Source organism: Oncorhynchus gorbuscha, linkage group LG26 (assembly GCF_021184085.1).
Source record: "Oncorhynchus gorbuscha isolate QuinsamMale2020 ecotype Even-year linkage group LG26, OgorEven_v1.0, whole genome shotgun sequence".
NCBI lineage: Eukaryota > Metazoa > Chordata > Actinopteri > Salmoniformes > Salmonidae > Oncorhynchus > Oncorhynchus gorbuscha.
Genome location: NC_060198.1, coordinates 40542526 through 40569402, shown reverse-complemented (window position 1 = coordinate 40569402; position 26877 = coordinate 40542526). Strand labels below are relative to the sequence as shown.

Sequence of the window (26877 nt, the reverse complement as noted above, 5' to 3'; positions counted from 1 at the left end):
TTAATCGGTCAACCTCTAATCCAGATACTAACCAAGCCAACACACACAACTCATATTAATGTTAGAGTCTTAGGACTTCATCTCCATGTATATTTCTGAACACATCCACAGACGTCCGTGTTGACTGATTCCCTCTGAGGGTAGTGTGTGTGTTTGAGCCATGAAAGGGGCGTGTCTGCTATCAGAGTCCTCCTAGCAGCTTTGACATGCCTCACTCACCCTGATTGGCGTAATGGAAGGGATTTCTACTTGCTATTCATTTCAGTTAGTCAGTTGGAAGGCTCTCTCCACTCACTGTTACTTCTCCCCACACACACATACAGTCTCTCCACCCACTGTTATCCCTCCCCACACAGACATATACAGTCTCTCCCCAACTGTTACCCCTCCACCACACACTCATACAGCCATTCCCCACTGTTACCCCTCCCCACACACACATATAGAGTCTCTCCCCCACTGTTACCCTTCCCCACACACACATACAGCCTCTCCCCACTGTTACCCCTCCCCATACACACATACAGCCATTCCCCACTGTTACCCCTCCCCACACACACATATAGAGTCTCTCCCCCACTGTTACCCCCTCCCCACACACACATACAGCCTCTCCCCACTGTTATCCCTCCCCACACACACATACAGCCTCTCCCCACTGTTACCCCTCCCCACACACACATACAGCCTCTCCCCGGTGTTACCCCTCCCCACACACACATATAGAGTCTCTCCCCCACTGTTACCCCTCCCCACACACACATACAGTCTCTCCCCACTGTTACCCCTCCCTACACACACATACAGTCTCTCCCCACTGTTACCCCTCCCCACATAGACATATACAGTCTCTCCCCAACTGTTACCCCTCCACACACACACATACAGCCTCTCCCCACTGTTACCCCTCCCCACACACACATACAGCCTCTCCCCAGTGTTACCCCTCCCCACACAGACATATACAGTCCCTCCCCCACTGTTACCCCTCCCCACACACACATATACAGTCTCTCCCCCACTGTTACCCCTCTCTCCCTCCCCACACACACACACATACAGTCTCTCCCCGCTGTTACCCCTCCCCACACACACATACAGTCTCTCCCCCACTGTCTCTGTGTATGGAAATCATTGTATTTGTGTTATTGATATTGTGTGACGTGTTCATTTGATAGTTTGGGTCTGTTTCCCTGTGAAGTCTGTGGTATTGGGTGGTTCCCACTGTCTGTGTTCTGTAGTGTCTTCAGTTCTGTTGATCTTTTAATTTATTCCGAGCTAAGAGTGAATAACTCTTCAAAACATCAAAGAGAGGGAGAGAGAGCGAGAATGGGAGATGAGGGAAGAGAGAGACAGAGAGAAAGAGAGGGAGAGAGAGCGAGAATGGGAGATGAGGGAAGAGAGAGACAGAGAGAAAGAGAGGGAGAGAGAGCGAGAATGGGAGATGAGGGAAGAGAGAGAGAGAGAGAGAAAGAGAGGGAGGGGTGTGCCCTGTATCTGGGTGCTGGTGTAGGCGAGAGAGGGAGACTGGGAGGAGAGGATGAGGGGGAGGGGCGAGAGCGCTAGAAAGCGAGAGACACAGGTATGGGAGGGGGATAGAGGGAAATAAACCAACCAGATGAAAGTGAGAGAGAGATTGGGCTGTTTGAACGTGCCAGAGGGGAAGAGAGAGAGGGAGAGGGACATTTTCAGGACTGAGGAAATAGAAGTGTTACTACTGGGTTGTGCTGCCTGGCGCTAGAAGACCGTCATGGAGAATATGCATCGCCCCACAGCACACACAGACACCGGACACCACGTAAAATGTGATTTTCAAAGGTCTCACTATCAGCGGTGATTTTTCCACTTCTCCCATTCCTTTTTTTATTTTATTTTGCGCTGCCTCCTCTCTCCTTATTTCTGTGTGTGGATCCCCCCTCCCTCCCTCCCTCCACCACGTCTGTCACTCTCTCCATTTCCAAAGGAGGGATCTGTGAATCAAGTGCAACAGAAGAAGAACAGTAAGTGAAGCGCTTTTTCTGCATCCGAGGGAGACAGAGAGAGGTGCATGGGGGAATATTGCAAGGCAAGCAGACGAGAGCAGGGATTGTCTCAGGAAAGAATGGAGAGGGTTAGAGGGAGTTGCGGTTGCGGATTGTTTATTCAAGTTACAGCGTTGATGTAAATGTGTCTAATTCATTGGTCACGTGGGTTGACGGAGAGTCACAACGATACTGTGACTGTAGAGGAAGATACACAGGCAAATACCGTGCAGAGAGAAGATAAATGACAGAACAAGATGACAGGGAGATAAAGGAAGACATAAGGGAGAGTTGGGCAACATTGACATTTTGGCAGCAGAATACTCTCTGATAGCAGTACATATATCACACATTCTCAGATGGAAAAAGGGACGGAGAGAGAAAGTGGGACCTTTTCTAGATGTAGTTCAGTGAAGGACACGAAGGTAGGATTGGCTTGAGATGGCAATTTGTGTAGGCAGTCCCACAGGAAGTGGTGTTCAGTACGAGGCATCAGCGAGGTGTTATTTACACACCCACCCACATCCATTGGCATGCATTAGTCTACTGAAGGCTGTTGTACCCATGCAGGGATGGTGATGGATTGGTACTCACATCAGAAGACACAACCATTTGAAACCACGTAGTCAATCACACAGTGGCAGTCATGATGTCATGATGCCAGGGGAACACTGCATAGGTAGAACTACCACGTATGATCTGCCACACAGAGACACCTGTCCATGCATTCCAACATGCACATAGACATTTAGATACATCCATCCATCCATATGCACCTACACTATTGTGCACTTTGCTGTGCATCCAATAGCATATGCACCTGTGACTTCAAACACTTATATATCCACATCTACTTTCATTTGAATAAACTTCCACATGTGCCTGCACATGTGCCTGCATATATATATACACACACACACACACACACACACACACACACACACACACACACACACACACACACACACACACACACACACACACACACACACACACACACACACACACACACACACACACACACACACACACACACACACACACACACCTGTGTAGCTCAGTTGGTAGAGCATGGCGCTTGTAACGCCAGGATAGTGGGTTCGATCCTCGGGACCACCCATACGTAGAATGTATGCACACATGACTGTAAGTCGCTTTGGATAAAAGCGTCTGCTAAATGGCATATATTATTATTATATTACACACACACACACACACACACACACACACACACACACACACACACACACACACACACACACACACACACACACACACACACACACACACACACACACACACACACACACACACACACACACACACACACACACACACACACACACACACACATACAGTCTCTCCCCACTGTTACCCCCCCCACACACACATACAGTCTCTTCCCAACTGTTACCCCTCCCCACACACACATATACAGTCTCTCCCAACTGTTACCCCTCCCCCCACACACACACATACAGTCTCTCCCCACTGTTACTTCTCCCCACACACACACATACAGTCTCTCCCCCACTGTTACTTCTCCCCACACACACATACAGTCTCTCCCCCACTGTTACCCCACCCCACACACACATACAGTCTCTCCCCCACTGTTACCCCACCCCACACACACATACAGTCTCTCCCCACTGTTACCCCTCCCCACACACACATACAGTCTCTTTCCAACTGTTACCCCTCCCCACACACACATACAGTTTCTCCCCACTGTTACTTCTCCCCACACATACATACAGTCTCTCCAAACTGTTACCCCCCCCCCCACACACACATACAGTCTCTCCCCACTGTTACCCCTCCCCACACACACATACAGTCTCTCCCCACTGTTACCCCTCCCCACACACACATATACAGTTTCTCCCAACTGTTACCCCTCCACCACACACACATACAGTCTCTCCCAACTGTTACCCCTCCCCCCACACACACACATACAGTCTCTCCCCACTGTTACCCCTCCCCACACACACACACATACAGTCTCTCCCCCCACTGTTACCCCTCCCCACACACACACACACACACATACAGTCTCTCCCCACTGTTACCCCTCCCCACACACATATACAGTCTCTCCCAACTGTTACCCCTCCCCACACACACACACACACACACATACAGTCTCTCCCCACTGTTACCCCTCCCCCACACACACACATACAGTCTCTCCCAACTGTTACCCCTTCCCACACACACATATACAGTCTCTCCCAACTGTTACCCCTCCCCCACACACACATATACAGTTTCTCCCAACTGTTACCCCTCCACCACACACACATACAGTCTCTCCCCACTGTTACCCCTCCCCACACACACATATACAGTCTCTCCCCACTGTTACCCCTCCCCACACACACATATACAGTCCCTCCCAACTGTTACCCCTCCCCCCACACACACACATACACATACAGTCTCGCCCCACTGTTACTTCTCCACACACACATACAGTCTCTCCCCCACTGTTACTCCTCCCCCCACACACACACACACACATACAGTCTCTCCCCACTGTTACCCCTCCCCCACACACACACATACAGTCTCTCCCAACTGTTACCCCTCCCCACACACACATATACAGTCTCTCCCAACTGTTACCCCTCCCCACACACACATATACAGTCTCTCCCAACTGTTACCCCTCCCCCCCCCACACACATACACATACAGTCTCGCCCCACTGTTACTTCTCCCCACACACACACAGTCTCTCCCCTTCTGTTACCCCTCCCCACACACACATACAGTCTCTTCCCAACTGTTACCCCTCCCCACACATACATACAGTCTCTCCAAACTGTTACCCCTCCCCCCCCACACACACACATACAGTCTCTCCCCACTGTTACCCCTCCCCACACACACACATAGAGTCTCTCCCCACTGTTACCCCTCCACCACACACACATACAGTCTCTCCCCACTGTTACCCCTCCCCACACACACACATATACATTCTCTCCAAACTGTTACCCCTCCACCACACACACACACAAACAGTCACTCCCCACTGTTACTTCTCCCCACACACACATACAGTCTCCCCCCACTGTTACCCCTCCCCACACACACATACAGTCTCTCCAAACTGTTACCCCTCCCCCACACACACACACATACAGTCTCTCCCAACTGTTACCCCTCCACCACACACACATACAGTCTCTCCCAACTGTTACCCTCCCCCCACACACACATATACAGTCTCTCCCCACTGTTACCCCTCCCCACACACACATATACAGTCTCTCCCAACTGTTACCCCTCCCCCCCACACACACATACAGTCTCTCCCAACTGTTACCCCTCCCCCCACACACACACATACACATACAGTCTCGCCCCACTGTTACTTCTCCACACACACATACAGTCTCTCCCCACTGTTACCCCTCCCACACACACACACACACATACAGTCTCTCCCCACTGTTACCCCTCCCCACACACACACACATACAGTCTCTCCCAACTGTTACCCCTCCCCACACACACATATACAGTCTCTCCCAACTGTTACCCCTCCCCACACACACATATACAGTCTCTCCCAACTGTTACCCCTCCCCCCACACACACACATACACATACAGTCTCGCCCCACTGTTACTTCTCCCCACACACACATACAGTCTCTCCCCCCACTGTTACCCCTCCCCACACACACATACAGTCTCTCCCCACTGTTACTTCTCCCCACACACACATACAGTCTCTCCAAACTGTTACCCCTCCCCACACACACATATACAGTCTCTCCCAACTGTTACCCCTCCCCCCCACACACACACATACACATACAGTCTCGCCCCACTGTTACTTCTCCCCACACACACACAGTCTCTCCCCTTCTGTTACCCCTCCCCACACACACATACAGTCTCTTCCCAACTGTTACCCCTCCCCACACATACATACAGTCTCTCCAAACTGTTACCCCTCCCCCCACACACACACATACAGTCTCTCCAAACTGTTACCCCTCCCCCACACACACACACATACAGTCTCTCCCAACTGTTACCCCTCCCCACACACACATATACAGTCTATCCCAACTGTTACCCCTCCACCACACACACATACAGTCTCTCCCAACTGTTACCCCTCCCCCGCACACACATACAGTCTCTCCCCACTGTTACCCCTCCCCACACACATATACAGTCTCTCCCAACTGTTACCCCTCCCCCCACACACACACATACAGTCTCTCCCCACTGTTACCCCTCCCCACACACACACATACAGTCTCTCCCCACTGTTACCCCTCCACCACACACACATACAGTCTCTCCCCACTGTTACCCCTCCCCACACACACACATATACATTCTCTCCAAACTGTTACCCCACCCCACACACACACACAAACAGTCACTCCCCACTGTTACTTCTCCCCACACACACATACAGTCTCCCCCCACTGTTACCCCTCCCCACACACACATACAGTCTCTCCAAACTGTTACCCCTCCCCCCACACACACACATACAGTCTCTCCCAACTGTTACCCCTCCACCACACACACATACAGTCTCTCCCAACTGTTACCCTCCCCCCACACACACATATACAGTCTCTCCCCACTGTTACCCCTCCCCACACACACATATACAGTCTCTCCCAACTGTTACCCCCCCCCCCCCCCACACACACACACACATACAGTCTCTCCCAACTGTTACCCCTCCCCCCACACACACACATACACATACAGTCTCGCCCCACTGTTACTTCTCCACACACACATACAGTCTCTCCCCCACTGTTACCCCTCCCCACACACACACACACACATACAGTCTCTCCCCACTGTTACCCCCCTCCCCACACACACACACATACAGTCTCTCCCAACTGTTACCCCTCCCCACACACACATATACAGTCTCTCCCAACTGTTACCCCTCCCCACACACACATATACAGTCTCTCCCAACTGTTACCCCTCCCCCCACACACACACATACACATACAGTCTCGCCCCACTGTTACTTCTCCCCACACACACATACAGTCTCTCCCCCCACTGTTACCCCTCCCCCACACACACACATACAGTCTCTCCCCACTGTTACTTCTCCCCACACACACATACAGTCTCTCCAAACTGTTACCCCCCTCCCCACACACACACACACATACAGTCTCTCCCAACTGTTACCCCTCCACCACACACACATACAGTCTCTCCCAACTGTTACCCTCCCCCACACACACATATACAGTCTCTCCCCACTGTTATCCCTCCCCACACACATATATACAGTCTCTCCCAACTCTTACCCCTCCCCCCACACACACACACATACAGTCTCTCCCCACTGTTACTTCTCCCCACACACATATACAGTCTCTCCCCCACTGTTACCCCTCCCCACACACACACATACAGTCTCTCCACACTGTTACCCCTCCCCCACACACACATACAGTCTCTCCCCCCCACACACACATACAGTCTCTCCCCACTGTTACCCCTCCCCACACACACATATACAGTCTCTCCCAACTGTTACCCCTCCCCCCACACACACACATACAGTCTCTCCCAACTGTTACCCCTCCCCCCACACATACACATACAGTCTCGCCCCACTGTTACTTCTCCACACACACATACAGTCTCTCCCCCACTGTTACCCCTCCCCCCCACACACACACACATACAGTCTCTCCCCACTGTTACCCCTCCCCACACACACACACATACAGTCTCTCCCAACTGTTACCCCTCCCCACACACAAATATACTGTCTCTCCCAACTGTTACCCCTCCCCACACACACATATACAGTCTCTCCCAACTGTTACCCCTCCCCCCCACACACACACATACACATACAGTCTCGCCCCACTGTTACTTCTCCCCACACACACATACAGTCTCTCCCCCCACTGTTACCCCTCCCCACACACACACATACAGTCTCTCCCCACTGTTACTTCTCCCCACACACACATACAGTCTCTCCAAACTGTTACCCCTCCCACACACACACACACACACACACACACACACACACACACACACACACACACACACACACACACACACACACACACACACACACACACACACACACATATACAGTCTCTCCCAACTGTTACCCCTCCACCACACACATATACAGTCTCTCCCAACTGTTACCCTCCCCCCACACACACATATACAGTCTCTCCCCACTGTTACCCCTCCCCACACACATATATACAGTCTCTCCCAACTGTTACCCCCCCCACACACACACACATACAGTCTCTCCCCACTGTTACTTCTCCCCACACACACATACAGTCTCTCCCCCACTGTTACCCCTGCCCACACACACACATACAGTCTCTCCCCACTGTTACCCCTCCCCACACACACACATACAGTCTCTCCCCACTGTTACTTCTCCCCCACACACACATACAGTCTCTCCCCACTGTTACCCCTCCCCACACACACATACAGTCTCCCCACTGTTATCCCTCCCCACACACACATACAGTCTCTCCCCACTGTTACCCCTCCCCACACACACATATACAGTCTCTCCCCACTGTTACCCCTCCCCACACACACACACACATACAGTCTCTCCCCACTGTTACCCCCCCCCCACACACACACTTACAGACTCTCCCCACTGTTACCCCTCCCCACATACACATACAGTCTCTCCCAACTGTTACCCCTCCACCACACACACACACATACAGTCTCTCCCCACTGTTACTTCTCCCCACACACACATACAGTCTCCCCCCACTGTTACCCCTCCCCACACACACATACAGTCTCTCCCAACTGTTACCCCCCACACACACACATACCCATACAGTCTCTTCCCCACTGTTACTTCTCCCCACACACACACACACAGTCTCTCCCCTTCTGTTACCCCACCCCACACACACATACAGTCTCTCCCCTTCTGTTACCCCTCCCCACACACACATACAGTCTCTCCCCACTGTTACCCCTCCCCACACACACATACAGTCTCTCCCCTTCTGTTACCCCACCCCACACACACATACAGCCTCTCCCCACTGTTACCCCTCCCCACACACACATTAAGTCTCTTCCCAACTGTTACCCCTCCCCACACACACATAGTCTCTTCCCAACTGTTACCCCTCCCCACACACACATACAGTCTCTTCCCAACTGTTACCCCTCCCCACACACACATACAGTCTCTCCCCACTGTTACCCCTCCCCACACACACATACAGTCTCTCCCCACTGTTACCCCTCCCCACACACATACACACACAGTCACTTCCCAACTGTTACCCCTCCCCACACACACATATTCTCTTCCCAACTGTTACCCCTCCCCACACACACATACAGTCTCTCCCCACTGTTACCCCCTCCCCACACACACACATATACACTCTCTCCAAACTGTTACCCCACCCCACACACACATACAGTCTCTCCCCACTGTTACTTCTCCCCACACACACATACAGTCTCTCCCCACTGTTACCCCTCCCCACACACACACATATACACTCTCTCCAAACTGTTACCCCACCCCACACACACATACAGTCTCTCCCAACTGTTACCCCTCCCCACACACACATACAGTCTCTCCCAACTGTTACCCCTCCCCACACACACATACAGTCTCTCCCAACTGTTACCCCACCCCACACACACATACAGTCTCTCCCAACTGTTACCCCTCCCCACACACACATACAGTCTCTCCCAACTGTTACCCCTCCCCACACACACATACAGTCTCTCCCAACTGTTACCCCTCCCCACACACACATACAGTCTCTTCCCAACTGTTACCCCTCCCCACACACACATACAGTCTCTCCCAACTGTTACCCCTCCCCACACACACATACAGTCTCTCCCAACTGTTACCCCTCCCCACACACACATACAGTCTCTTCCCAACTGTTACCCCTCCCCCCACACACATACAGTCTCTCCCCACTGTTACCCCTCCCCACACACACATACAGTCTCTCCCCACTGTTACCCCTCCCCAAACACATACACATACAGTCACTTCCCAACTGTTACCCCTCCCCACACACACATAGTCTCTTCCCAACTGTTACCCCTCCCCACACACACATACAGTCTCTCCCCACTGTTACCCCTCCCCACACACACATACAGTCTCTCCCAACTGTTACCCCACACACACATACAGTCTCTCCCCACTGTTACTTCTCCCACACACACATACAGTCTCTCCCCACTGTTACCCCTCCCCACACACACACATATACACTCTCTCCAAACTGTTACCCCAACCCACACACACATACAGTCTCTCCCAACTGTTACCCCCCCCCACACACACACATATACACTCTCTCCCAACTGTTACCCCACCCCACACACACATACAGTCTCTCCCCACTGTTACTTCTCCCCACACACACATACAGTCTCTCCCCACTGTTACCCCTCCCCACACACACACATACACACTCTCTCCAAACTGTTACCCCACCCCACACACACATACAGTCTCTCCCAACTGTTACCCCTCCCCACACACACATACAGTCTCTCCCAACTGTTACCCCTCCCCACACACACATACAGTCTCTCCCAACTGTTACCCCACCCCACACACACATACAGTCTCTCCCCACTGTTACCCCTCCCCCCACACACACATATACACTCTCTCCAAACTGTTACCCCACCCCACACACACATACAGTCTCTCCCAACTGTTACCCCTCCCCACACACACATACAGTCTTTCCCAACTGTTACCCCACCCCACACACACATACAGTCTCTCCCCACTGTTACCCCCTCCCCACACACACACATATACACTCTCTCCAAACTGTTACCCCACCCCACACACACATACAGTCTCTCCCAACTGTTACCCTCCCCACACACACATACAGTCTCTCCCACTGTTATCCCTCCCCACACACACATATATAGGCTCTCCCCACTGTTACCCCTACCCACACACACATATAGAGTCTCTCCCCCACTGTTACCCCTCCCCCACACACACATACAGTCTCTCCCCACTGTTACCCCTCCCCACACACACATACAGTCTCTCCCCACTGTTACCCCTCCCCACACACATACACATACAGTCACTTCCCAACTGTTACCCCTCCCCACACACACATAGTCTCTTCCCAACTGTTACCCCTCCCCACACACACATACAGTCTCTCCCCACTGTTACTTCTCCCCACACACACATACAGTCTCTCCCCACTGTTACCCCTCCCCCACACACATACAGTCTCTCCCCACTGTTACCCCTCCCCACACACATACACATACAGTCACTTCCCAACTGTTACCCCTCCCCACACACACATAGTCTCTTCCCAACTGTTACCCCTCCCCACACACACATACAGTCTCTCCCCACTGTTACTTCTCCCCACACACACATACAGTCTCTCCCCACTGTTACCCCTCCCCACACACACACATATACACTCTCTCCAAACTGTTACCCCACCCCACACACACATACAGTCTCTCCCAACTGTTACCCCTCCCCACACACACATACAGTCTCTCCCAACTGTTACCCCTCCCCACACACACATACAGTCTCTCCCAACTGTTACCCCACCCCCACACACACACATACAGTCTCTCCCAACTGTTACCCCTCCCCACACACACATACAGTCTCTCCCAACTGTTACCCCTCCCCACACACACATACAGTCTCTCCCAACTGTTACCCCTCCCCACACACACATACAGTCTCTTCCCAACTGTTACCCCTCCCCACACACACATACAGTCTCTCCCAACTGTTACCCCTCCCCACACACACATACAGTCTCTTCCAACTGTTACCCCTCCCCACACACACATACAGTCTCTTCCCAACTGTTACCCCTCCCCACACACACATACAGTCTCTCCCCACTGTTACCCCTCCCCACACACACATACAGTCTCTCCCCACTGTTACCCCTCCCCAAACACATACACATACAGTCACTTCCCAACTGTTACCCCTCCCCACACACACATAGTCTCTTCCCAACTGTTACCCCTCCCCACACACACATACAGTCTCTCCCCACTGTTACCCCCCCCACACACACATACAGTCTCTCCCAACTGTTACCCCACACACACATACAGTCTCTCCCCACTGTTACTTCTCCCCACACACACATACAGTCTCTCCCCACTGTTACCCCTCCCCACACACACACATATACACTCTCTCCAAACTGTTACCCCACCCCACACACACATACAGTCTCTCCCAACTGTTACCCCCCCCACACACACATATACACTCTCTCCCAACTGTTACCCCACCCCACACACACATACAGTCTCTCCCCACTGTTACTTCTCCCCACACACACATACAGTCTCTCCCCACTGTTACCCCTCCCCACACACACACATACACACTCTCTCCAAACTGTTACCCCACCCCCACACACACATACAGTCTCTCCCAACTGTTACCCCTCCCCACACACACATACAGTCTCTCCCCACTGTTACCCCTCCCCACACACACACATATACACTCTCTCCAAACTGTTACCCCACCCCACACACACATACAGTCTCTCCCAACTGTTACCCCTCCCCACACACACATACAGTCTCTCCCAACTGTTACCACTCCCCACACACACATACAGTCTCTCCCCACTGTTACCCCTCCCCACACACACATATACAGTCTCTCCCCACTGTTACCCCTCCCCACACACACACACACATACAGTCTCTCCCCACTGTTACCCCTCCCCCCACACACACACACTTACAGACTCTCCCCACTGTTACCCCCTCCCCACATACACATACAGTCTCTCCCAACTGTTACCCCTCCACCCACACACACACATACAGTCTCTCCCCACTGTTACTTCTCCCCACACACACATACAGTCTCCCCCACTGTTACCCCTCCCCACACACACATACAGTCTCTCCCAACTGTTACCCCCCACACACACACATACCCATACAGTCTCTTCCCCACTGTTACTTCTCCCCCACACACACACACAGTCTCTCCCCTTCTGTTACCCCACCCCACACACACATACAGTCTCTCCCCTTCTGTTACCCCTCCCCACACACACATACAGTCTCTCCCCACTGTTACCCCTCCCCACACACACATACAGTCTCTCCCCTTCTGTTACCCCACCCCACACACACATACAGCCTCTCCCCACTGTTACCCCTCCCCACACACACATTAAGTCTCTTCCCAACTGTTACCCCTCCCCACACACACATAGTCTCTTCCCAACTGTTACCCCTCCCCCACACACACATACAGTCTCTTCCCAACTGTTACCCCTCCCCACACACACATACAGTCTCTCCCCACTGTTACCCCTCCCCCACACACACATACAGTCTCTCCCCACTGTTACCCCTCCCCACACACATACACATACAGTCACTTCCCAACTGTTACCCCTCCCCACACACACATATTCTCTTCCCAACTGTTACCCCTCCCCACACACACATACAGTCTCTCCCCACTGTTACCCCTCCCCACACACACACATATACACTCTCTCCAAACTGTTACCCCACCCCACACACACATACAGTCTCTCCCCACTGTTACTTCTCCCCACACACACATACAGTCTCTCCCCACTGTTACCCCTCCCCACACACACACATATACACTCTCTCCAAACTGTTACCCCACCCCACACACACATACAGTCTCTCCCAACTGTTACCCCCTCCCACACACACATACAGTCTCTCCCAACTGTTACCCCTCCCCACACACACATACAGTCTCTCCCAACTGTTACCCCACCCCACACACACATACAGTCTCTCCCAACTGTTACCCCTCCCCACACACACATACAGTCTCTCCCAACTGTTACCCCTCCCCACACACACATACAGTCTCTCCCAACTGTTACCCCTCCCCACACACACATACAGTCTCTTCCCAACTGTTACCCCTCCCCACACACACATACAGTCTCTCCCAACTGTTACCCCCTCCCCACACACACATACAGTCTCTCCCAACTGTTACCCCTCCCCACACACACATACAGTCTCTTCCCAACTGTTACCCCTCCCCCACACACATACAGTCTCTCCCCACTGTTACCCCTCCCCACACACACATACAGTCTCTCCCCACTGTTACCCCTCCCCAAACACATACACATACAGTCACTTCCCAACTGTTACCCCCTCCCCACACACACATAGTCTCTTCCCAACTGTTACCCCTCCCCCACACACACATACAGTCTCTCCCCACTGTTACCCCTCCCCACACACACATACAGTCTCTCCCAACTGTTACCCCACACACACATACAGTCTCTCCCCACTGTTACTTCTCCCCACACACACATACAGTCTCTCCCCACTGTTACCCCTCCCCCACACACACATATACACTCTCTCCAAACTGTTACCCCAACCCACACACACATACAGTCTCTCCCAACTGTTACCCCCCCACACACACACATATACACTCTCTCCCAACTGTTACCCCACCCCACACACACATACAGTCTCTCCCCACTGTTACTTCTCCCCACACACACATACAGTCTCTCCCCACTGTTACCCCTCCCCACACACACACATACACACTCTCTCCAAACTGTTACCCCACCCACACACACATACAGTCTCTCCCAACTGTTACCCCTCCCCACACACACATACAGCCTCTCCCCACTGTTACCCCCTCCCCACACACACATTAAGTCTCTTCCCAACTGTTACCCCTCCCCACACACACATAGTCTCTTCCCAACTGTTACCCCTCCCCACACACACATACAGTCTCTTCCCAACTGTTACCCCTCCCCACACACACATACAGTCTCTCCCCACTGTTACCCCTCCCCACACACACATACAGTCTCTCCCCACTGTTACCCCTCCCCACACACATACACATACAGTCACTTCCCAACTGTTACCCCTCCCCACACACACATATTCTCTTCCCAACTGTTACCCCTCCCCACACACACATACAGTCTCTCCCCACTGTTACCCCTCCCCACACACACACATATACACTCTCTCCAAACTGTTACCCCACCCCACACACACATACAGTCTCTCCCCACTGTTACTTCTCCCCACACACACATACAGTCTCTCCCCACTGTTACCCCTCCCCACACACACACATATACACTCTCTCCAAACTGTTACCCCACCCCACACACACATACAGTCTCTCCCAACTGTTACCCCTCCCCCCACACACATACAGTCTCTCCCAACTGTTACCCCTCCCCACACACACATACAGTCTCTCCCAACTGTTACCCCACCCCACACACACATACAGTCTCTCCCAACTGTTACCCCTCCCCCACACACATACAGTCTCTCCCAACTGTTACCCCTCCCCACACACACATACAGTCTCTCCCAACTGTTACCCCTCCCCACACACACATACAGTCTCTTCCCAACTGTTACCCCTCCCCACACACACATACAGTCTCTCCCAACTGTTACCCCTCCCCACACACACATACAGTCTCTCCCAACTGTTACCCCTCCCCACACACACATACAGTCTCTTCCCAACTGTTACCCCTCCCCCCACACACATACAGTCTCTCCCCACTGTTACCCCTCCCCACACACACATACAGTCTCTCCCCACTGTTACCCCTCCCCAAACACATACACATACAGTCACTTCCCAACTTTTACCCCTCCCCACACACACATAGTCTCTTCCCAACTGTTACCCCTCCCCACACACACATACAGTCTCTCCCCACTGTTACCCCTCCCCACACACACATACAGTCTCTCCCAACTGTTACCCCACACACACATACAGTCTCTCCCCACTGTTACTTCTCCCCACACACACATACAGTCTCTCCCCACTGTTACCCCTCCCCCACACACACATATACACTCTCTCCAAACTGTTACCCCAACCCACACACACATACAGTCTCTCCCAACTGTTACCCCCCCCCCCCCACACACACACATATACACTCTCTCCCAACTGTTACCCCACCCCACACACACATACAGTCTCTCCCCACTGTTACTTCTCCCCACACACACATACAGTCTCTCCCCACTGTTACCCCTCCCCCACACACACATACACACTCTCTCCAAACTGTTACCCCACCCCACACACACATACAGTCTCTCCCAACTGTTACCCCTCCCCACACACACATACAGTCTCTCCCAACTGTTACCCCTCCCCACACACACATACAGTCTCTCCCAACTGTTACCCCACCCCACACACACATACAGTCTCTCCCCACTGTTACCCCTCCCCCCACACACACATATACACTCTCTCCAAACTGTTACCCCACCCCACACACACATACAGTCTCTCCCAACTGTTACCCCTCCCCACACACACATACAGTCTTTCCCAACTGTTACCCCACCCCACACACACATACAGTCTCTCCCCACTGTTACCCCTCCCCACACACACACATATACACTCTCTCCAAACTGTTACCCCACCCCACACACACATACAGTCTCTCCCAACTGTTACCCCTCCCCACACACACATACAGTCTCTCCCACTGTTATCCCTCCCCACACACACATATATAGGCTCTCCCCACTGTTACCCCTACCCACACACACATATAGAGTCTCTCCCCACTGTTACCCCTCCCCACACACACATACAGTCTCTCCCCACTGTTACCCCTCCCCACACACACATACAGTCTCTCCCCACTGTTACCCCTCCCCACACACATACACATACAGTCACTTCCCAACTGTTACCCCTCCCCACACACACATAGTCTCTTCCCAACTGTTACCCCTCCCCACACACACATACAGTCTCTCCCCACTGTTACTTCTCCCCACACACACATACAGTCTCTCCCCACTGTTACCCCTCCCCACACACACATACAGTCTCTCCCCACTGTTACCCCTCCCCACACACATACACATACAGTCACTTCCCAACTGTTACCCCTCCCCACACACACATAGTCTCTTCCCAACTGTTACCCCTCCCCACACATACATACAGTCTCTCCCCACTGTTACTTCTCCCCACACACACACAGTCTCTCCCCACTGTTACCCCTCCCCCACACACACACATATACACTCTCTCCAAACTGTTACCCCACCCCACACACACATACAGTCTCTCCCAACTGTTACCCCTCCCCACACACATACAGTCTCTCCCAACTGTTACCCCTCCCCACACACATACAGTCTCTCCCAACTGTTACCCCACCCCACACACACATACAGTCTCTCCCAACTGTTACCCCTCCCCCACACACACATACAGTCTCTCCCAACTGTTACCCTCCCCACACACACATACAGTCTCTCCCAACTGTTACCCCTCCCCACACACACATACAGTCTCTCCCAACTGTTACCCTCCCCACACACACATACAGTCTCTCCCAACTGTTACCCCTCCCCACACACACATACAGTCTCTCCCAACTGTTACCCCTCCCACACACACACATACAGTCTTTTCCCAACTGTTACCCCTCCCCCACACACATACAGTCTCTCCCCACTGTTACCCCCTCCCCCACACACATCAGTCTCTCCCCACTGTTACCCCTCCCCACACACACATACAGTCTCTCCCAACTGTTACCCCTCCCCCACACACATAGTCTCTTCCCAACTGTTACCCCTCCCCACACACACATACAGTCTCTCCCCACTGTTACCCCTCCCCACACACACATACAGTCTCTCCCAACTGTTACCCCCACACACTACAGTCTCTCCCCACTGTTACTTCTCCCAACACACACATACAGTCTCTCCCCACTGTTACCCCTCCCCACACACACACATATACACTCTCTCCAAACTGTTACCCCAACCCACACACACATACAGTCTCTCCCAACTGTTACCCCCCCCCCACACACACATATACAGTCTCTCCCAACTGTTACCCCACCCCACACACACATACAGTCTCTCCCCACTGTTACTTCTCCCACACACACATACAGTCTCTCCCAACTGTTACCCCTCCCCCACACACACACATACAGTCTTTTCCCAACTGTACCCCTCCCCCCACACACCAGTCTCTCCCCACTGTTACACACATACAGTCTCTCCCCACTGTTACCCCTCCCCACACACACATACAGTCTCTCCCAACTGTTACCCCTCCCCACACACACATAGTCTCTTCCCAACTGTTACCCCTCCCCACACACACATACAGTCTCTCCCCACTGTTACCCCTCCCCACACACACATACAGTCTCTCCCAACTGTTACCCCACACACACATACAGTCTCTCCCCACTGTTACTTCTCCCAACACACACATACAGTCTCTCCCCACTGTTACCCCTCCCCACACACACACATATACACTCTCTCCAAACTGTTACCCCAACCCACACACACATACAGTCTCTCCCAACTGTTACCCCCCACACACACACATACACTCTCTCCCAACTGTTACCCCACCCCACACACACATACAGTCTCTCCCCACTGTTACTTCTCCCCACACACACATACAGTCTCTCCCAACTGTTACCCTCCCCCACACACACATATACAGTCTCTCCCCACTGTTATCCCTCCCCACACACATATATACAGTCTCTCCCAACTCTTACCCCTCCCCCCCCCACACACACATACAGTCTCTCCCCACTGTTACTTCCCCCACACACATATACAGTCTCTCCCCCACTGTTACCCCTCCCCACACACACACATACAGTCTCACTGTTACCCCTCCCCACACACAACTACAGTCTTCCCCACTGTTACTTCTCCCCACACACACATACAGTCTCTCCCACTGTTACCCCTCCACACACAGTCTCTCCCAACTGTTACCCCTCCCCCCCACACACACACATACAGTCTCTCCCAACTGTTACCCCTCCCCCCCCACACACACATACAGTCTCGCCCCACTGTTACTTCTCCACACACACATACAGTCTCTCCACACTGTTACCCCTCCCCACACACACACATACAGTCTCTCCCCACTGTTACTTCTCCCCACACACACATACAGTCTCTCCCCACTGTTACCCCTCCCCACACACACATATACAGTCTCTCCCAACTGTTACCCCTCCCCCCACACACACACATACAGTCTCTCCCAACTGTTACCCCTCCCCCACACATACACATACAGTCTCGCCCCCACTGTTACTTCTCCCCACACACACATACAGTCTCTCCCCACTGTTACCCCTCCCCCCACACACACACATACAGTCTCTCCCAACTGTTACCCCTCCCCACACACAAATATACTGTCTCTCCCAACTGTTACCCCTCCCCACACACACATATACAGTCTCTCCCAACTGTTACCCCTCCCCCCCACACACACACATACACATACAGTCTCTCCCCACTGTTACTTCTCCCCACACACACATACAGTCTCTCCCCCCACTGTTACCCCTCCCCACACACACACATACAGTCTCTCCCCACTGTTACTTCTCCCCACACACACATACAGTCTCTCCAAACTGTTACCCCTCCCCACACACACACACACACACACACACACACACACACACACACACACACACACACACACACACACACACACACACACACACACACACACACACACACACACACACATATACAGTCTCTCCCAACTGTTACCCCTCCACCACACACATATACAGTCTCTCCCAACTGTTACCCTCCCCCCACACACACATATACAGTCTCTCCCCACTGTTACCCCTCCCCACACACATATATACAGTCTCTCCCAACTGTTACCCCCCCCCACACACACACATACAGTCTCTCCCCACTGTTACTTCTCCCCACACACACATACAGTCTCTCCCCCACTGTTACCCCTGCCCACACACACACATACAGTCTCTCCCCACTGTTACCCCTCCCCCACACACACATACAGTCTCTCCCCACTGTTACTTCTCCCCACACACACATACAGTCTCTCCCCACTGTTACCCCTCCCCACACACACATACAGTCTCCCCCACTGTTATCCCTCCCCACACACACATACAGTCTCTCCCCACTGTTACCCCTCCCCACACACACATATACAGTCTCTCCCCACTGTTACCCCTCCCCACACACACACACACATACAGTCTCTCCCCACTGTTACCCCCCCCCCCACACACACACTTACAGACTCTCCCCACTGTTACCCCTCCCCACATACACATACAGTCTCTCCCAACTGTTACCCCTCCACCACACACACACACATACAGTCTCTCCCCACTGTTACTTCTCCCCACACACACATACAGTCTCTCCCCACTGTTACCCTCTCCCCACACACACATACAGTCTCTCCCAACTGTTACCCCCCCACACACACACATACCCATACAGTCTCTTCCCCACTGTTACTTCTCCCCACACACACACACACAGTCTCTCCCCTTCTGTTACCCCACCCCACACACACATACAGTCTCTCCCCTTCTGTTACCCCTCCCCACACACACATACAGTCTCTCCCCACTGTTACCCCTCCCCACACACACATACAGTCTCTCCCCTTCTGTTACCCCACCCCACACACACATACAGCCTCTCCCCACTGTTACCCCTCCCCACACACACATTAAGTCTCTTCCCAACTGTTACCCCTCCCCCACACACACATAGTCTCTTCCCAACTGTTACCCCTCCCCACACACACATACAGTCTCTTCCCAACTGTTACCCCTCCCCACACACACATACAGTCTCTCCCCACTGTTACCCCTCCCCACACACACATACAGTCTCTCCCCACTGTTACCCCTCCCCACACACATACACATACAGTCACTTCCCAACTGTTACCCCTCCCCACACACACATATTCTCTTCCCAACTGTTACCCTCCCCACACACACATACAGTCTCTCCCCACTGTTACCCCTCCCCACACACACACATATACACTCTCTCCAAACTGTTACCCCACCCCACACACACATACAGTCTCTCCCCACTGTTACTTCTCCCCACACACACATACAGTCTCTCCCCACTGTTACCCCTCCCCACACACACACATATACACTCTCTCCAAACTGTTACCCCACCCCACACACACATACAGTCTCTCCCAACTGTTACCCCTCCCCACACACACATACAGTCTCTCCCAACTGTTACCCCTCCCCACACACACATACAGTCTCTCCCAACTGTTACCCCACCCCACACACACATACAGTCTCTCCCAACTGTTACCCCTCCCCACACACACATACAGTCTCTCCCAACTGTTACCCCTCCCCACACACACATACAGTCTCTCCCAACTGTTACCCCTCCCCACACACACATACAGTCTCTTCCCAACTGTTACCCCTCCCCACACACACATACAGTCTCTCCCAACTGTTACCCCTCCCCACACACACATACAGTCTCTCCCAACTGTTACCCCTCCCCACACACACATACAGTCTCTTCCCAACTGTTACCCCTCCCCCCACACACATACAGTCTCTCCCCACTGTTACCCCTCCCCACACACACATACAGTCTCTCCCCACTGTTACCCCTCCCCAAACACATACACATACAGTCACTTCCCAACTGTTACCCCTCCCCCACACACACATAGTCTCTTCCCAACTGTTACCCCTCCCCACACACACATACAGTCTCTCCCCACTGTTACCCCTCCCCACACACACATACAGTCTCTCCCAACTGTTACCCCACACACACATACAGTCTCTCCCCACTGTTACTTCTCCCCACACACACATACAGTCTCTCCCCACTGTTACCCCTCCCCACACACACACATATACACTCTCTCCAAACTGTTACCCCAACCCACACACACATACAGTCTCTCCCAACTGTTACCCCCCCCACACACACACATATACACTCTCTCCCAACTGTTACCCCACCCACACACACATACAGTCTCTCCCCACTGTTACTTCTCCCCCACACACACATACAGTCTCTCCCCACTGTTACCCCTCCCCACACACACATACACACTCTCTCCAAACTGTTACCCCACCCCACACACACATACAGTCTCTCCCAACTGTTACCCCTCCCCACACACACATACAGTCTCTCCCAACTGTTACCCCTCCCCACACACACATACAGTCTCTCCCAACTGTTACCCCACCCCACACACACATACAGTCTCTCCCCACTGTTACCCCTCCCCCACACACACATATACACTCTCTCCAAACTGTTACCCCACCCCACACACACATACAGTCTCTCCCAACTGTTACCCCTCCCCACACACACATACAGTCTTTCCCAACTGTTACCCCACCCCACACACACATACAGTCTCTCCCCACTGTTACCCCTCCCCCACACACACATATACACTCTCTCCAAACTGTTACCCCACCCCACACACACATACAGTCTCTCCCAACTGTTACCCCTCCCCACACACACATACAGTCTCTCCCACTGTTATCCCTCCCCACACACACATATATAGGCTCTCCCCACTGTTACCCCTACCCACACACACATATAGAGTCTCTCCCCCACTGTTACCCCTCCCCACACACACATACAGTCTCTCCCCACTGTTACCCCTCCCCACACACACATACAGTCTCTCCCCACTGTTACCCCTCCCCACACACATACACATACAGTCACTTCCCAACTGTTACCCCTCCCCACACACACATAGTCTCTTCCCAACTGTTACCCCTCCCCACACACACATACAGTCTCTCCCCACTGTTACTTCTCCCCACACACACATACAGTCTCTCCCCACTGTTACCCCTCCCCACACACACATACAGTCTCTCCCCACTGTTACCCCTCCCCACACACATACACATACAGTCACTTCCCAACTGTTACCCCTCCCCACACACACATAGTCTCTTCCCAACTGTTACCCCTCCCACACACACATACAGTCTCTCCCCACTGTTACTTCTCCCCACACACACATACAGTCTCTCCCCACTGTTACCCCTCCCCACACACACACATATACACTCTCTCCAAACTGTTACCCCACCCCACACACACATACAGTCTCTCCCAACTGTTACCCCTCCCCACACACACATACAGTCTCTCCCAACTGTTACCCCTCCCCACACACACACATACAGTCTCTCCCAACTGTTACCCCCCCCACACACACACATACAGTCTCTCCCAACTGTTACCCCTCCCCACACACACATACAGTCTCTCCCAACTGTTACCCCCCCCACACACACATACAGTCTCTCCCAACTGTTACCCCTCCCCACACACACATACAGTCTCTTCCCAACTGTTACCCCTCCCCACACACACATACAGTCTCTCCCAACTGTTACCCTCCCCACACACACATACAGTCTCTTCCAACTGTTACCCCTCCCCCACACACACATACAGTCTCTTCCCAACTGTTACCCCTCCCCACACACACATACAGTCTCTCCCCACTGTTACCCCTCCCCACACACACATACAGTCTCTCCCCACTGTTACCCCTCCCCAAACACATACACATACAGTCACTTCCCAACTGTTACCCCTCCCCCACACACACATAGTCTCTTCCCAACTGTTACCCCTCCCCACACACACATACAGTCTCTCCCCACTGTTACCCCTCCCCACACACACATACAGTCTCTCCCAACTGTTACCCCACACACACATACAGTCTCTCCCCACTGTTACTTCTCCCCACACACACATACAGTCTCTCCCCACTGTTACCCCTCCCCACACACACACATATACACTCTCTCCAAACTGTTACCCCACCCCACACACACATACAGTCTCTCCCAACTGTTACCCCCCCCACACACACATATACACTCTCTCCCAACTGTTACCCCACCCCACACACACATACAGTCTCTCCCAACTGTTACCCCTCCCCACACACACATACAGTCTCTCCCCACTGTTACCCCTCCCCACACACACACATATACACTCTCTCCAAACTGTTACCCCACCCCACACACACATACAGTCTCTCCCAACTGTTACCCCTCCCCACACACACATACAGTCTCTCCCAACTGTTACCACTCCCCACACACACATACAGTCTCTCCCCACTGTTACCCCTCCCCCACACACACATATACAGTCTCTCCCCACTGTTACCCCTCCCCCCACACACACACACATACAGTCTCTCCCCACTGTTACCCCTCCCCCACACACACACATACAGACTCTCCCCACTGTTACCCCTCCCCACATACACATACAGTCTCTCCCAACTGTTACCCCTCCCCACACACACACATACAGTCTCTCCCCACTGTTCCCCACACACACATACAGTCTCCCCCCACTGTTACCCTCCCCACACACACATACAGTCTCTCCCAACTGTTACCCCCCCCACACACACATACCCATACACTCTTCCCACAGTTACTTCTCCCACACAGTGTTCCCCCTGTTACCCCCACCCCACACACACATACAGTCTCTCCCTTCTGTTACCCCTCCCCACACACACATACAGTCTCTCCCCACTGTTACCCCTCCCCACACACACATACAGTCTCTCCCCACTGTTACCCCACCCCACACACACATACAGTCTCTCCCCACTGTTACCCCTCCCCACACACACATTAAGTCTCTTCCCAACTGTTACCCCCCCCACACACATAGTCTCTTCCCAACTGTTACCCCTCCCCACACACACATACAGTCTCTTCCCAACTGTTACCCCTCCCCACACACACATACAGTCTCTCCCCACTGTTACCCCTCCCCACACACACATACAGTCTCTCCCCACTGTTACCCCTCCCCACACACACACATACAGTCACTTCCCAACTGTTACCCCTCCCCACACACACATATTCTCTTCCCAACTGTTACCCCTCCCCACACACACATACAGTCTCTCCCCACTGTTACCCTCCCCACACACACACATACAGTCTCTCCCAAACTGTTACCCCACCCCACACACACATACAGTCTCTCCCCACTGTTACTTCTCCCCACACACACATACAGTCTCTCCCCACTGTTACCCCTCCCCACACACACACATATACACTCTCTCCAAACTGTTACCCCACCCCACACACACATACAGTCTCTCCCAACTGTTACCCCTCCCACAACAGTCTCTCCCAACTGTTACCCTCCCCACACACAGTCTCTCCCAACAGTCACTTCCCATACACTGTTACCCCTCCCCACACACACATACAGTCTCTCCCAACTGTTACCCCTCCCCACACACACATACAGTCTCTCCCAACTGTTACCCCTCCCCACACACACATACAGTCTCTTCCCAACTGTTACCCTCCCCACACACACATACAGTCTCTCCCAACTGTTACCCCTCCCCCACACACACATACAGTCTCTCCCAACTGTTACCCCTCCCCACACACACATACAGTCTCTTCCCAACTGTTACCCCTCCCCCCACACACATACAGTCTCTCCCCACTGTTACCCCTCCCCACACACACATACAGTCTCTCCCCACTGTTACCCCTCCCCAAACACATACACATACAGTCACTTCCCAACTGTTACCCCTCCCCCACACACACATAGTCTCTTCCCAACTGTTACCCCTCCCCACACACACATACAGTCTCTCCCCACTGTTACCCCTCCCCACACACACATACAGTCTCTCCCAACTGTTACACACCCTCCCCACTGTTACTTCTCCCCACACACACATACAGTCTCTCCCCACTGTTACCCCTCCCCCACACACACATATACACTCTCTCCAAACTGTTACCCCAACCCACACACATACAGTCTCTCCCAACTGTTACCCCCCCCCCACACACACACATATACAGTCTCTCCCAACTGTTACCCCACCCCACACACACATACAGTCTCTCCCCACTGTTACCCCTCCCCACACACACATACAGTCTCTCCCCAGTCCCCTCCCCACACACACTGTTACCCCTCCAAACTGTTACCCCACCCCACACACACATACAGTCTCTCCCAACTGTTACCCCTCCCCACACACACATACAGCCTCTCCCCACTGTTACCCCTCCCCACACACACATTAAGTCTCTTCCCAACTGTTACCCCTCCCCACACACACATAGTCTCTTCCCAACTGTTACCCCTCCCCACACACACATACAGTCTCTTCCCAACTGTTACCCCTCCCCACACACACATACAGTCTCTCCCCACTGTTACCCCTCCCCACACACACATACAGTCTCTCCCCACTGTTACCCCTCCCCACACACATACACATACAGTCACTTCCCAACTGTTACCCCTCCCCACACACACATATTCTCTTCCCAACTGTTACCCCTCCCCACACACACATACAGTCTCTCCCCACTGTTACCCCTCCCCACACACACACATATACACTCTCTCCAAACTGTTACCCCACCCCACACACACATACAGTCTCTCCCCACTGTTACTTCTCCCCACACACACATACAGTCTCTCCCCACTGTTACCCCTCCCCCACACACACATATACACTCTCTCCAAACTGTTACCCCACCCCACACACACATACAGTCTCTCCCAACTGTTACCCCTCCCCACACACACATACAGTCTCTCCCAACTGTTACCCCTCCCCCACACACACAGTCTCTCCCAACTGTTACCCCACCCCACACACACATACAGTCTCTCCCAACTGTTACCCCTCCCCACACACACATACAGTCTCTCCCAACTGTTACCCCTCCCACACACACATACAGTCTCTCCCAACTGTTACCCCTCCCCACACACACATACAGTCTCTTCCCAACTGTTACCCCTCCCCACACACACATACAGTCTCTCCC

The 26877-nt window shown here is 52.9% G+C and overlaps 1 protein-coding gene across 1 annotated transcript in view; it reads left to right on the top strand.

Annotated features, from left to right (window-relative positions):
• Window positions 1–1665: 1665 nt before the first annotated feature.
• Window positions 1666–26877, top strand: part of LOC124015384 (SH3 and multiple ankyrin repeat domains protein 1-like) — a 149219-nt gene continuing 124007 nt past the window's right edge. The window contains exon 1 of the mRNA XM_046330549.1: window positions 1666–2000. The gene's annotated coding sequence lies outside the window, so the exon portion shown is untranslated. The remainder of the gene's footprint in view (window positions 2001–26877) is intronic.